Below are 15,203 nucleotides of genomic sequence, written 5' to 3'. Positions count from 1 at the left end.
TCTCCTCTGTATCATGAAACTGTCAATATATGTGATTAAAAACAACAAAAAACATTAACTCTCCTGGTCAGTCTGTTTTTTGTACATTTAGAAAAATGATTAAATGTTATGAATTTCATATTTTACTAATCCTTAAACAGAGACGATCGTAGCTTTGGATTCTTTTATTTTTCACCTTTGTTTTATTTTAGTGTTTTAAGTTCATCAGTTGCAGTAAATGTTAATTTGGAATCAATGATGGATCTACATCAGACATAACTGAAGTTAATCAGCTGGTTAGCTGCACAGAGCTAACAGCAAACCATATAAAACCTTAGCATACGTAGCACGCAGCAGCTACAAGGATGGTGTGTGAAATAGTTACAAGAATATTTAGATTTACACAAAATGAAATCAGCAGCTTCACTATTTCAGATGTCAGTATTACAGAAACATGTTCAGTGAATCTCGTTCCATCCAGCTCAGACATGTGTTGTCGATGTATTTGTGCTGTGTGAGTAGTGGGAGTCGCTACGTAGCGCCGTCACTTAGCATTGCTGCACCTGTGCTCCACCTCTCTGTGAGATCCACACAGAGAGGGATTCAGTAGGGTTGATGTAGCTTGCTCATCAGCACGATGGCAGAGCGTTGCTTCCTGCTGCTTTTGTCTTTGGATCTCATCTGGTGAACTTTAGGAGGGACGTCATCAAAGTGTCAGCTGGTTGTTTCCTTCAGCTCTCATCGCTCCCCCCGTGTCTGCAGCACCAGAGTCCAGAAACATCCATCAGTGGAGACTGAGAGCCAGTAAAGACCAGCACATGCAAAACAGACATCTGGGCATTACTCCATATATCAAAGTATGTCATTAATCCCCTCATTAAACAGTCAGATTCTATCATTATTACAGTGGTTGAAACATAATAAGTCTGCCTTCACTGTGTGATCCACATCAGTCCTGCTGCAAATCCCACATTTCCAGATCGTTCCTGTGACTTTTGTGTTCTTTAGGTCAGCACAATGTTGGTGTTTGTATTGAATCAGATTATTTGTATGGAACAGACTTTAGTGTCACACCAGTTTGTACAACAGGATGGAGCAGGGAGCTGATGTGGTGTCCAGTCTGTGAAAGAACAGCTGTTCCAGTTACCCTAACTTACAACAACAACACAGTCAGTGGATGTGATCAGCACGTTACCCACTGAACTGTAAACGGGGGAATTTCACATCATCTGTGGATCATTTTTGTTAACTGCTTATTCAGCTGAGGGTCACAGGGCTGGAGTCTGTCCCAGCTGTCACAGGGAGGGAGGCGGGTCCACCTGCACAGGTAGCCAGTCTTTCACAGGGCCAAGGGACAGAAACCCCACTCTCTCAGTTACACACCTATATGTTTTGGGGCATAACCTAAGAAGCGTCTCATTGGACCGTGGGAGAACATGTTAATGTCACAGAAAGACCCCAGCTGACCAAGACCCTTGAACCTGGAGACTTGAATCTGGGCAGCAGTGCTTACATCACCTCACCGCCCTGATGTCAGGCTCTAATCTTGTATTTTGTGTTTTACTCCAGGCCAGCTGCCGTCACACCGTCACCTGGAGGAGTTTTAGTTTAGAACTTCTGTTATCAGATACATGTATATTTGTAAAGTCTATGACTTTTTATGTGTCTTTATGCAATACACATGGATTCTGTCAACTCAGTATTATTATTCAAGTCAAGTCAGCTTTATTTGAACAGCACATTTAAAAAATAATTACTCGATTACTAAAATAATCAATAGCTGCAGCCCTACATCTGTGCTGGGGTGAAGCTGCAGAACAGGAGGGCCAATCTGAGCCATACTTGGGAGTGATAACTGCTAATAACAGCCACTGGATAGACTGATAACATCTGAAGCGGGTGCTCTGGGTTATTCTCTGAGGATAAAGGAATGTTGAGTTCTACTATCCTTTATTTTGAGTGAAAGAAAAAGGAGAAAATGTAAAGTAGCCATGGTGAGTCAGGTCAGTATAATCAGCAGTAAATGAGTGTGTGGGTGAAGAAACGCTGCACACAGTGCTGTTTGATTCAAGAACCCAAACCAAAACCCAAAAAGTGTCTCAGAGAGGGGAACCAGCCAGGTGTTGTCAGTATCACTGGTGGAAATCGAGCTGCACCAGCCTTCCAGTACCTGCACATTAGACCTGCCACACAAACAGGCCTACAGAAAGACAGGGTGGAGTGATTCATCACACAGTAAACAGGCGCTAAACTGGGCTGCTGGCTGCAGACAGGCTCATTACATGCAGAGAAGTTCCCTTCACACTGATGCAAATAAAAGAAATTAGAGGTCCTATGACAGATTTTACAGATGTATTTAGCACCAGTCAGCACTCTGAAGTTTTTGATTCCATAATAGTTGTCCTGAAATAAGAGTAAGAACAGTGGGCCAGACCTGTCTGGGAAATTTGTCTCAAACTGAGAAAGAGCTTTATTTTCACTCAGACCAGTGAGATGCTGCAGCTTTCCATCTTTCTGCAGCCTGTCAGTGGTTTCTCTGTTGAGGAGGTGAGTTAACTGATGACAAATCAGAGTTTGTCTTCTTTATTTTAGACATTAACAGATGTGTTTTTTCTCAGTTCACTGTCTGGTTGTTTTTTCTAACTTGTGTGTTAAGGCTACACCAGCTGGGTGATAAATTCTAAGTAACTGCTTTAACCAATATCAACATTAGACTGCAGGAGCTAATAGCTAGTCTAGTACATTAGTCTGAAGGTAACAATGTTGAGAGCTTGTAGAATATTTAGAATGAGTTTGATTTGTTCCTTCATCCTGTTGATTCATAAAATTCATAATAAATATGCTTAAACAACATTAAACTGTAGGTCTCCTGTCATTATCAATTCAGTTTCAATCATACTGAACTATGGTTGAAACTTTTTTTACCATGAAACATGAAACTGGGACAGCTGCCCACAAACACCGAGCAGGTGGTCCTCTGATTACATCAAACAGAAAACAGGCAGTCTGGTTTTAGGGAAAGAAAATCAGAGCAAACAAACAACAGTTCATTTATGAAGCTATTTGGAAACTTAAACACTTTTCAGTGTATCTGTGTTTATAGCATGATTCAGATAACCTTGTCCCAATTTGCTGGTTCCTAATTCAATAATACAATAGAATAATCCTGTAATTGTCCCACAAGGAGAAATTTGGTTGTATCAGCAGCAAAAAAACCCAAACAAAAAACCTCCACACATATACAAACAGAACAGGACACAGAAGAGAAACACAATTTTTAGTGTTTAGTGTTTTAGTTACCAAAACAGAGTACTGTACAGTTATTAAAAATAGAGTACAGGTAAGTGGCAAACCCAGGTTGTAGTGTGCAAACAGAGCAGGATGTTTAAATAGTTAATATTTAGGATAATTAGAAAACTGCAGATTGTGTATTGTACCTGTGCATTAACAAGTAGACATGTAACTTCCAATGAGTTAAGCTGAGAAAAGTAATGTGCAATTATAACAGTAGAAGTTGTTACAGCGCTGATGTAAACATCTGTGATTGTTGGGAGCAGTTCTGATTGTACAGTCTGACAGCTGCAGGGAGGAAGGACCTGCAGAAACGCTCCTTCATGCATCGAGGATGCAGCAGTCTGTCACTGAAGGAGCTCTGCAGTTCAGCAACATTTCCATGCATGGGGTGGGAGACTCTGTCCATCAGAGATGTTATTTTGGCCAGAGTCCTTCTGTCTCCCACCACCTGCACTGGGTCCAGGGTGCATCCCAGAACAGAGCTGGCCTTCCTAATGAGTTTATCCAACCTCTTCCTCTCAGCTGCCGATAAACTGCTGCTCCAACATACAACACTGTAAAAAATGACAGATGCCACCACAGAGTCATAGAAGGTCTCCAAATGACCTCAGCCGCCTCAGCAGGTAGAGTCTGCTCTGACCCTTCCTGTAAAGAGCATCAGTGTTGTGGCTCCAGTCCAGTTTATTATTCAGGTGAACACCCAGGTACCTATAAGAGTCCACTATCTCAATGTCCACTCCTGGATGTTCACCGGTGTCAGTGTGGTGGGTCTGCGTCTCCGGAAGTCCACCACCAACTCCTTGGTTTTCCGGCGCTGATCAGCAGGTGGTTCTGCTGACACCAGTCTACAAAGTCCAGAGTCCACTGTCTGTACTCTGAGTCGTCCTCACCTGTGATGAGGCCGACTATGGCAGAGTCGTCAGAGAACTTCTGTAGGTGGCAGCGTGGGGAGTTGATGTAGAAGTCTGCAGTGTAGAGGGTGAAGAGGAACGGTGCCAGCACAGTTCCCTGTGGGGCCCCCGTACTGCAGACCAGCGTGTCAGAGACACAGCCCTGTGACCTCACATACTGTGGGCGTTCTGTGAGGTAGTCCAGTATCCACTGGGACATGTGGTGGTCCACTCCCGATAGCTCCAGCTGGTCTCTCAGAAGTCGTGGCTGGATGGTGTTGAAAGCACTGGAGAAATCAAAGAACATGATCCTAACAGTGCTTCCAGGCTTCTCCAGGTGAGTCAGAGCTCGGTGCAGGAGGCAGATGATGGCGTCCTTCACCCCAATGCCAGGCTGGTAAGCAAACTGTAATGGATCCAATGAAGACCTCACCAGGGGGCACAGATGGTTTAGAACCAACCTCTCGAGGGTCTTCATCAGATGTGATGTCAGAGCTACCGGCCTGTAGCTGCTGAGGTCCTTGGGATGGGAGGTCTTTGGTACCGGTACCACACAGGAGGTCTTCCACAGCTGTGGTACTTTCCCCAGTGACAGGCTCAGGTTGAACAGTGTTACGGCCCCTGGCCTGGTCAGTTGTGGTAATAAACCTTGTGGGTTTTTTTTTTTTTTTTAAGCCGACCCTGTCTCTGAGCTCATTTATGTTACCTCCCCTGTCACCAGTGTTGGGGAGTAACGGAGTACATGTACCGCCGTTACGTATTTAGAATACAAAATATGAGTAACTGTATTCTGTTACAGTTACCGTTTAAAAGGTGGTATTCAGAATACAGTTACTTTGTTGAAATAAATGGATTACACGGCGGTACTTCCTGTTTCATATTCTCATGGGTCAGGATTGTTTGGGTTTGTTTGACAGCTACGTAATGTTGTTCCAGGCGGCAGCGTTACGGTTGCCATGGTTACAGGGGTGACGCTCTCTCTCTGCGTGTTTCCTGGGTGAGAGGCGCTTTTTTGTTGTTGTTGTTGTGCTAAGCTAAAAGGCAGAATGCTACAGGCATGGCCCTAAAGAATGTAGCATGATGGGCAGTGTAGTCCGTGCTGCAGGGAGAATGGAATGCCATACACGTTATGTGTCTGTGAGCGAGGGAGGAGAGAAAGGAAAAGTCCGAGCTGTCACGGAGCAGAAACGGGAGCTGGAAGCATGTAAATATAATAATAACCACTGCAGCCAAGAAGAGTGCCTGACGAGCCCAGCTGTAAGTAAGCTATTAAGACTCGACTGTACGCTGTGTTCGTGTTTTCCTCCGAAAAAAATAAGTTCCGTTGGAGCCTTTCAACGCCTCTCTCTGTCTCCCGCAAGCAAAGTTGACCCAGACAACAAAGTAAAGCTATTTTTCGGCTACCAGCCCGACAGGGAACCCGACGTATTAGCCAGAGGTCCCTTTACTACTGTTCGGAGCCGCGGACCTTCAGTAACAGTAATAAATCACAGCAATAGTACATTCACGTAGTTGTAAACAGCACGATAATATATTAAGTAATCCAAAGTATTCAGAATACGTTACTCTCATTGAGTAACGTAACGGAATACGTTACGGAATACATTTTGGGGCATGTATTCAGTATTCTGTAATGGAATACATTTTAAAAGTAACCTTCCCAACACTGCCTGTCACCTAGCAGAGCCGGGGCGTAACAAACAGATATCCTAGGATGCCACACAGTTCATCTGCACAGCAGCTCAGGAGCCTGGAGCTGAGGCCATCTGGACCTGCAGCCTTCTGCACCTTGATCTTGCGAAGCTCATTACTCACTTGAAGTGCTGAGATAGAAAGAGTGGATTTTGGGGGAGGGGAGTGTATGTTGGAGTCCACAGAAGCTGGGGGTGGATGTGATGACTGGGAGCTGGGAGGTGTGAAGTCCTGAGATGAAGGAGATTGCAGCAGGGGGGGCGATGTTGTGGGACGGGTGGGTGGTTGATCAAACCTATGAAAATATTTATTTAGGTCATTCACCCACCCCAAGTCTCCTGCAGCCCGGGGGGTTGGTTTTTGTCCTGAGATTGTCTTCTGGCTGTTCCAAACGCCTCTGATGTTGTCATTGTTGCAGCTGCTCTTCCATCTTCCTCCTGTAGTTTTCCTTCCCTTGCCTTATCTTTGTTAAGGTTCATTTTGAGGGATACACAGGAGGAAATCCAAATAACACACTGATCCGGCCAGGTGGAGTCAAACGATGATTTTAATGAACACACACAGCGTGGGGAGATGGTCCGCTGTACGCAGACAGCATCAGATCTCCGCCCCAAAACTAAACAGGAATGGTTTTATACATCAGGGTATATTTCTTGACGCCCCTCATACGTCAATCAGATACATACATGCATGCATACGTCAAATCAAAACCACAATGACTTTTAACATAGTTTAAAAAGAACATCGTCTCCATCTCCACGGCAGGTGCTTCCCCACAACTCTCCTTTGCTGTCGCTTATCTCTGGAACAAACTGTCATGTGCGCAGGCACAATTTGGCAGTTGCAAGCAAAACATGATTAAACTTTCACCTATAAATGAACTCACTAACTGTATATGTGTCTCGTCCTTAAATGCTCTCTCATCTCACCCATTGCACTTCTGACCTTTCACCAGAACAGAGGCTCATCCTTACATGTAATAGCCTAACTGGAACTATATATGTAATATGTTGGATAAATGTTTTAATCAAGAACCTCTACTAAAAGCTTAATCAAAGATATAAATAAATAACAGATAATAAAGAATAACCTGCTCAAAATAACTTGCACTCAGACTCTGCTTTCGGTTTCACTTCCTGCAAAGCATGTAATTTCCTGTCTTATTTTGGCACAGAGTATACTCAGCGTTAGGCCTTTCTTTCACAATGCAGTCTGCATATAAACATTTAAGATTATAGATTCAACTCAACAGTTTGAAGTGGTTCTTACTGGACCTGTAATAAAGGCTAATATGATACCAATATGTTTGAACATCTGAATGCAATATCAATACTGTTATTAATAGAAATGTAACACTGATGAAGCGCTAATGAATTAATACAGGCTAGGTATTGAGTAAAATATTATGGTTATTATTAATCAGAAGATTTAGGAATGCTACTGGAGCTGATGGGCAGTAATTAATAAATACACACAACACAAAATGCTTTTGCAGGAACCATGTATTTAACCAAAACCCAAAGGAAAATAACAAGAAAAGAAAAGGAAAACTTAAATAATCACTCCTGCTGCAGCTATTCAATTAATCAAAAACCCAGTGGGGGTGCACAAAGACAACTAAGCAAATTCTTCTGGCTTATACCAAGCAATATAGATTCTCAAAAAACAGTTCCCCATAAATAACACATGTTAACATCAAAACCACTGATCCACACTGAAGTCCATGAGTTTTATCTGAATGTCCATGAGAGATGTCCAAGCGCTATTGTCCATAAACGGGGGGAATGGTGTGTATGATTGTGGAAATCAGTGTATTTGGAAAATGGGGACAGAGCGTCATCTTTGATAGCTTCCTACCCAACCAGTGGAAGCTTCAATGCAGAATGAGTCCTGCTCCTAGCCGTTCAGTGGCTTGCCATCCTTTTTCATACCCAAAAAGGTTCACCTGGCCTGCATTAAATAAACAAGGCCAATAAGAAATCACAAGAATAATACAAAAATGTCAGCCAGTTAAGCTAAATACATTAAGTTATTCTTGTTCTTGTGTACACAATTTATGAATAAATAAACAAACAGTATATTTAACCAATAAGGATTTAACTGAAACATTTCAACTGCTATATACATATTACATAACTTCACAACATTTGTTATTCAACAACTATTGGGGCAGCAGCCAATTAGCGTCAGCTGGTAGCAATACAAACAGTCAATTAAAAGTTCAAACTCACCAATTCCGTTCTGTTCAGTGCAAAACAACACTATGGCTCTGGCTCACAGTAATCAGCGTCTAAGTTGCATAAGTTAGTTGGTGTTAAAAAATGCATTAAAACGGGAAAAGCACATGTTTGCCAATACAAACCTGCAACAGCTCTGTCACCTGGCTTACCTCCACGCATCTGACGGGAGGAAGCCGGGACAGGCTTACTATGACCTACATGCCATCCGATTGGCTGAGCAAAGTCATGTGGTTGGAGTCATGTATTTGTGATGTGTTCAATGGCAGGAAATAAGTGCAGGAAATTACTAAAATCTAGTAAAACAGATTTTACTCTGGGTTAGAGAATGGTAATGATGATTATAAAAAATAGCAGCGAATAACAGCAGCAAAATATCTTTCTACTCTGTACATCTTCCATTTCAGCTTCTTCTGGACAACTCTCAGCTCCTGTTTGTCTACAGATCTAAAGACTCTGATGATGATGGGTACGGTGTTGTCCACACAGAAGTTCATGTAATCCTTAATGCAGTCTGTGATGCTGTTGAGGTCATCCTCCAAAGGGCTGCAGAGGTTGTCCCACACAGTAGAACGGAAACAGTCCCTCAGGGCCTCTTCAGTCTCTGCCGACCATTTCCTTACTGTGCGTTTCACTACTGGTTCTCTGTGTACCAGAGGTTTATACACAGGCTGGAGATGAACCAGGTTGTGATCTGAGCCCCCAGGGAGGGAGAGGTGATGAGCTGTATGCCTCCTTGGTGTTGGCATACAATAAGTCCAGTGTTTTATTGTCTCTGGTGTGGCAGGTAACATACTGGGTGAAGGTGGGAGAGTGGAGGACAGGGAGATGTGATTAAAGTCCCCAGAGATCAGGAAAAGGGCCTGAGGGTGCTGTGTTTGGAGTCTGCTGGTTACAGTGTGCAGGACCTCACAGGCTGCTGCAGCGCTAGCAGAGGGCGGGACATACACAGCTATCATAATCACGTGTGTGAACTCTCGCGGTAGATAGTACGGTCTCATGCTAACCGCTAGCAGCTCAATGTCCTTACAGCATAGCGTCTCTTTGATAGATAAATGCCCAGAGTTACACCATCTATCCTTCACAAACACAGCCAGACCCTAGGGCTGGGCGATATGACCCAAAATTCATATCTCGATATTTTTTTAAAGCCATAAAGTAAGAACAAAAAGAGAGTTCTTAGTCAAAGCTGTGTCCCAGATCTCACACAGGCACTTTTATTAACATACAGCATAGATGTACATGAAAAAACTACTGAAAAATAAATTATGAGCATTTATTAAATAATGATGCTCCATAAATAAAAGAAAACTATGTTGTTTTGTGCATAACAAAGAGCTCACAATTGTGCAGTCAAAATGTAAACTAACAGACGCTGAGCATAATAACAAAGACAGATTTCACAGCTGCTCTGTTCCCAACTTCTACTGCGTGACTGACAGCCTGGAGTTTGAAATCCGCTTCGTAACCATGTCTCTGAACAGGAGCCATTTATGGTCCTTATACACACACAGTACGGTAATATTACGTTGAAGCACAGTACGTATCACTCCGCGAGGCTCCTCGGTAGCCGTAATGCTCCGACAATCCATCAAGCGGTGCAGCTCCGTAGCTTAGCAAAGTCGAACTAAAACATTTATTGACAGATTGCTGAGCGCTGTGTATCACATAACATCGGTTCACGGTCATCAAGCACAACCAGAATTCATACAAAAGGCGCGCAGTCAACTTTTGAGAGAATGAAAGGATTTCAGGCCGTGCATGGCGTTAGCGTGGTTAGCTCGTTAACATGTTGACGCCGTCCAGCCCCACGCACGGGGCGATGTGCAGTAACTCATAGGCCGTTTATCAATGCCCAAGAACACGAGTATGTACTCGCGTTCTCGGTGAGTACGTACTCGCCGAGAACGCACGGGAGTACGTACCCGCCGAGAACGCGAGCACGGACTCGCGCGATATGTACAATTGGAACACCTGCGTGCGTGATGATGTCACAGGTCCGGTTTTACTGCCGTCCCCTCCTAATTTAACTGTGAGTAACATGTTATGAAGCTTAACTTTAATCACAGCCAAACCGGTTTACTCAGGAACAAATAAAACACTGAAATAAACCAAACATTAACATTTAGAAGTGATCTAAGTGACTTATATATCATTTTTAACCTCAGTAGTGAAACCTCTATTAATAAAAATAGTGTACATGTACATACGTGTACATACCTTAATAAAAACAAGCAGGTGAGATGTTAGAACGCTTTTATTTCTATTCTAGTGGACACTCAATACTATAGACAGCTGCTGGGGTTTCTTTAACCTGAGTAGTGAGAAGACCGCGAGCGGGGGGTTGAAAACGATGTGCCAGGAGTCCGCTGTTGAGTTTTGGACGAAATGCATTCTGGGATATATAGCTGTCCCAAGTCCACACCGATGCATGCTCGATAAAACGGGCGGATCGAGAGCACATCCGGGACTTTTTCGCGTTCTCGGCTTGATGCGCATTCCGAATTGGAACAGTACTTGGTCTCCGACTGATGACGTATCACGAGTACACGAGAATGCAAGTACGCACAAGCACGCATATTGATAAACGCCCATTAACGGAGATTTGCCGTGTCCATCTTGTCGCTGCCTGCAGGTGAAGCGATGGGGAGGAGGGGAGTTGTGTTCAGTGAAGGAGAGGTGAGGTCGAGTAACGCTATGTGAAAGACAAAAGTGGACGAAAGAGAGGCAAACTTGCGGCTCCGCAACTATAATTATAACGTAACATAGACTATATCGATATAAAGGATATTGTCACATCTTATATCTCGTATAAAAATATATCGATATTTTTTTAAAAATCGATATATCGCCCAGCTCTACCAGACCCCCTCCTCTCTTCTTACCACTCTCCGTTGTTCTCTCGGCCCGGATCAGATGAAAACCATCCATGTTTACGTGTGAGTCCGGAGTTAGCGCAGTTAGCCACGACTCTGTGAAGCACATCAGGCTGCACTCCCTGTAGCTCCTCTGATGTCGGGTTAGAGCCGCCAATTCATCCACTTTATTGGGGAGCGATCTCACGTTCCCCATAATAACAGATGGAATCGCTGGCCGGTACCTCCTAACCTTACTGCGACGCCTGATCCCGCCCGAGTGCCGCGTCTTTTCCTCCTCACCTCGCGGGGGATGCTGGCTCGCTCGGCGGTAGGCAGAACAGCGGAGCCCCGAGAGCTAATAGCTGATCCCTGCTGTAAACAATGGGAGGTCGGATCTCCACGCGCTCTCCAGACAGAGATGCCCTAAAAATGTAATAAAAAACATGATTGTCCATAAAATTCTGAGCTCCACTGTGGGGGACAGCAGTCCACAATAGAAAAACAAAAACAAGAAACACAAGAACAACAAAGAAACATATATTAAAGAGAAAAAAGGACTCGGTCAGGTCGGAGCTGCTGATACTGGCTGCCAGCTCAGAGCGGTGCCGGAAGTATAAGATGAGACAGATTCTTCGAGATTAGACAGTCCATCAAAGTAACCATCACAGTGAGGTCTCCTTTAAGGGGGAAAGAATGAAGTCTTTAATAGAATGAAGCCAGGCAGCCATAGGAAGATGATTCCCTTTATTGTCTCATTAAGAGTGTATAACAGTGGGTGTGGTTCTGGAATGTTGTGGAAGTTTTCCATTAAATAAAGCCTGCAGATGATTGGTGAGCGGTAGCTAACATTCTTTAATCAAAACACAAAGAACAGACAACCAAGCTTGGTGGAGAGCCTGCATGACCACGGGGCAGACGGTCAGCAGAGTCTCACTGAGCCTAGCATGGCTCTCAGTTAAATACCTTCTCCAGGAACAAAAGGCAGTACACAGCTGTTTCACACCTTAAGGTTCACACTCCCTTGCTACCTCCCAAAGTCCTCGAAGAGACAAAAGATTCTTCCTGTGGAGTTGTCTGCTTCCCCCAACTTCCTAACTAGACCCCCACCATTTGTCTTACTGTATGAGTGTGAGACTTGTTAAATTCCAGTGGCACCAAGGCATTATACAATAAAATAATGTGATTAAGTAAAAGATAAGTGAAAGAAATTCCTATACAATCCCACCCTTTGATTCTTAAATCAAAGAATCACATTAAAACCAGAATTTCTTTCCTGACATTCTGTAATCACATCAACATTTTTGTACACTTAAAGGAGTTTCCCACTGTGTATCCTCACTTCACTGTTCTCCCACCACCCTTTGTTCCTCTTTAATCCTCCCCACAATCTAAGCTCTCACATGCAAATGGCTACAACAATGATACAGAGGAAAGGTCTTCTCCAGAGTGTCAAAGTACTTTGCATGGCAAAGTGAAACATCCTTAGGTGGTCATTCCCGGTCACAGTCATGGCTCCTGGTGTCTGTGCCATTTACAGAGTCATAATTCCAACGCTGATCTCCCTCTGCGCTGTCACCTTTGGAGCTTGGCACGCTCTCTCCATCCCTCGACTTCTGTTCCAACGCGGCTGTAGATTAGGAGCAGAGCAAGTCGTACACTCCTGTAGTCTTCCTCAACGTCAACGTAGAAACCTTTCACTTTATTTTATTTTAAGATTTTGCTGTTCAAAATCTCCTCGTGACAATCTTTTGGAAGCCCAGTGGTGCAGCCCACTGTCGTTTGTCAGTTGTCCTGGAGATGGTCCCTGCTTCTCACTGGTCCTCTTGAAGCCTTCTCTCCTGGTCATGGTCTGCATCTGCGCCTCAGTCAATCCTTCCATATGCCTCATGTCACGGTCTCTGCCATTTAAAAATGAAAGCTCCTCCGGAAACCCCTCTTTTGCCCTATGTCACAATAAAGTTGTGCATTGTCTATTAAAAATTCCAGGGATTCTCCCCTGGAGTAGCATCACTCCAGGGCTGTAACCCTGTCATAAGAAAAAAAACATTAGCCAGCGCTGTGTCCTGCTGTAAATCATGTGATTAGATCCCACGATTAACCCTCTGCTGTGGAAAAAGTGATGTAGATTTTAGCGCAACGCATCTGTATGCACACTTTCTCACAGTGACATTTGCACTGTAAACAATACAAGGTCATGAATAACACACTGCTGGTAAATTCACAAAGACACAGAAAGTGGCGATTAAAGGTTAAGTCAGCATGGCCCAAAAGCTCATGCAACCTGTTGCTGTCATCTTTCTGCTTCTGTAAAAGAAACATACATACATCCACCCTTTTGTCACTCTGGGTGGAGGTGCAATCTTGCATACTGGTGTCAAGTCAGTGAAAGCTTTTGTCAGTCCAGTCAGTCCCCATTTTTATTTGCTGACAGTAGACCCTCTCGTGACGCAATAAGTTTCTACTGCCAGCAATGACGTCATTTCAAAAAAGAAAAAAGAATTTAGACTGGATTACCTCGCTGAATCCTTTTTGGCAGGGACTTGTTTTCTGATTGTCCCAAATAAGTGGCTTTCCCCCGAGCCCATTTTAATTTTGGAGAAGCTCACTTGCGATTGTTCAACATGTTGTGTAGCGCTTTCGATTCCGATCTTGCAGGCCTGCTTGAAAAGAGAAAATTGAAAAACAAAAAATCTCAGTGCACTGTTAAAAATCAAAAAAATATGAAGGCCTAGTTTTAGGACTCGTCTAAACATACTGTATTAGAATGATAGATCAAAACAAAACTAATTGGCAGTTTCAAAGTGGTACCAAAGGAAAATGCATCAGCCAAGTAAATCTCCCAAACTTTCATCCACCAGTCACACCTCACACAACAATATTTTATTAGATAATGAGTTTTGTTTTCCCCCATGTAACCAGATGTGTGCCATGATAAGACCTCCCCCACACATCAGAAACAAGAAACTCAATAATCTATTAGTCTCCACTCATCTGACCCCCCTGCAGCATTCTGTTCACCCCTGCAATGATTCAATCATCCTTCCCCAAAATAATACTAGTTCACTAGTCTATGTATCACTTCTTAATCTACTAAGTGAACTGGACAAGATGATTGTAACAGAAACGCATGCTTAAAATACTATTTGATCTTCATGAGCTTCATTGCATGTGTGTTTGTGTTAGCAGGATTAATGCATTTTTCTGTTTGTGTAATTTTTGTGTACCTCTCCTCTTTGCGGTGCTCCAGACACTTTTCAATTCTCCACGCAAGGCTGTCGTTTTTTCTTCCCAGTTTCCTAAACCCAAATTTCATTTCCCACACTAAAACAGCCATGTTCTCCCCTGCTCCTTCCACTGTGGTCTCATCTCATCTCCCCCCCTTGCAGCAGTCCAGTGAGAGTCAGTTGTCTTTCAGCTTTGTCCTGTGTTTTCCACTGTCTCATTTTGCCATTTTGCTCCAAAAGTGGCAAATGTCCAACTCAGGCAGTCTTTTCAAAGGTCCATTCACACACAGTGAAGTTGCAGCTCGTTGGAAATGCACATCCATCCATCCAGTCATGATGATGCCATTTTTCTCCTTGCTGCCGCTGTCTTTGCACAGCTGCTGCTGCTGGACCTTTTCTTCACTGCTCAGGACACTGCTGTGAGCTCCTGATATCCATCTCGTTGTTCTGGAACTGCATTTCATGTCTTCAGGGAGAGATTCTTGGAGCTTGTTTTCTCAGGGTGACAAACACATGGAAGTTAAGCTGTAAAACAATTCAGCCAAAACTTGGCCTGAATGTTTCTAATGATGTTAACCTATAATTTTCTTCCGACTCCTGCACGTGGAAAATTGATCCAGGTCTGTTCTTCACCTGCAAGTGACACACTGAGACATTTTGATCATTCTTCTCACTGTTTAAAACAACACATCTCCCCTCTCTGGTTCTGAACTCTCCTTTCTTAAAAACCCAGAAAGTGAGACTGTAGTTGCCCTACGTAGAAAAACACCAAACCCTGTTCCTATTTTTGCTTATTTTCCATCAACAATTCTGTTAAAAAGAAATTTTTCGTGTGTCCACCCTAGGGGAGCTGGTGGCCTGCAGTACTACCACCTTCCGCTAGTTGGAGACGATTACTTTTACACACATTTCTACACTCCTCTCTTTTTTTTCCCTTGTTTTTGTTCCCCATTTTCACCGTTTTTACACACACACATCAACTTTTCCCACACAACGATTCTCTTTCATCTCACAACATACTTGTACCCA

General features: G+C 43.5%; 1 protein-coding gene and 1 long non-coding RNA gene across 6 annotated transcripts in view; one reads left to right on the top strand and one right to left on the bottom strand.

Moving 5' to 3' along the window:
- The window catches only part of LOC116310274 (polymeric immunoglobulin receptor-like), a 107,984-nt gene that overhangs the window by 45,708 nt on the left and 47,073 nt on the right, over positions 1-15,203 (top strand). The window lies entirely within an intron of this gene.
- Positions 7,041-8,240, bottom strand: LOC120435281. The gene is made up of 3 exons (XR_005609618.1): positions 8,218-8,240; positions 8,087-8,145; positions 7,041-7,805 (listed from the first exon to the last, which is right to left on the bottom strand). It is a non-coding gene; the product is annotated as an uncharacterized LOC120435281 (long non-coding RNA).

The sequence above is a fragment of the Oreochromis aureus genome, linkage group 20 (genome assembly GCF_013358895.1).
Source record: "Oreochromis aureus strain Israel breed Guangdong linkage group 20, ZZ_aureus, whole genome shotgun sequence".
Classification (NCBI taxonomy): domain Eukaryota; kingdom Metazoa; phylum Chordata; class Actinopteri; order Cichliformes; family Cichlidae; genus Oreochromis; species Oreochromis aureus.
This window is presented reverse-complemented; position numbering and strand designations above follow the sequence as displayed.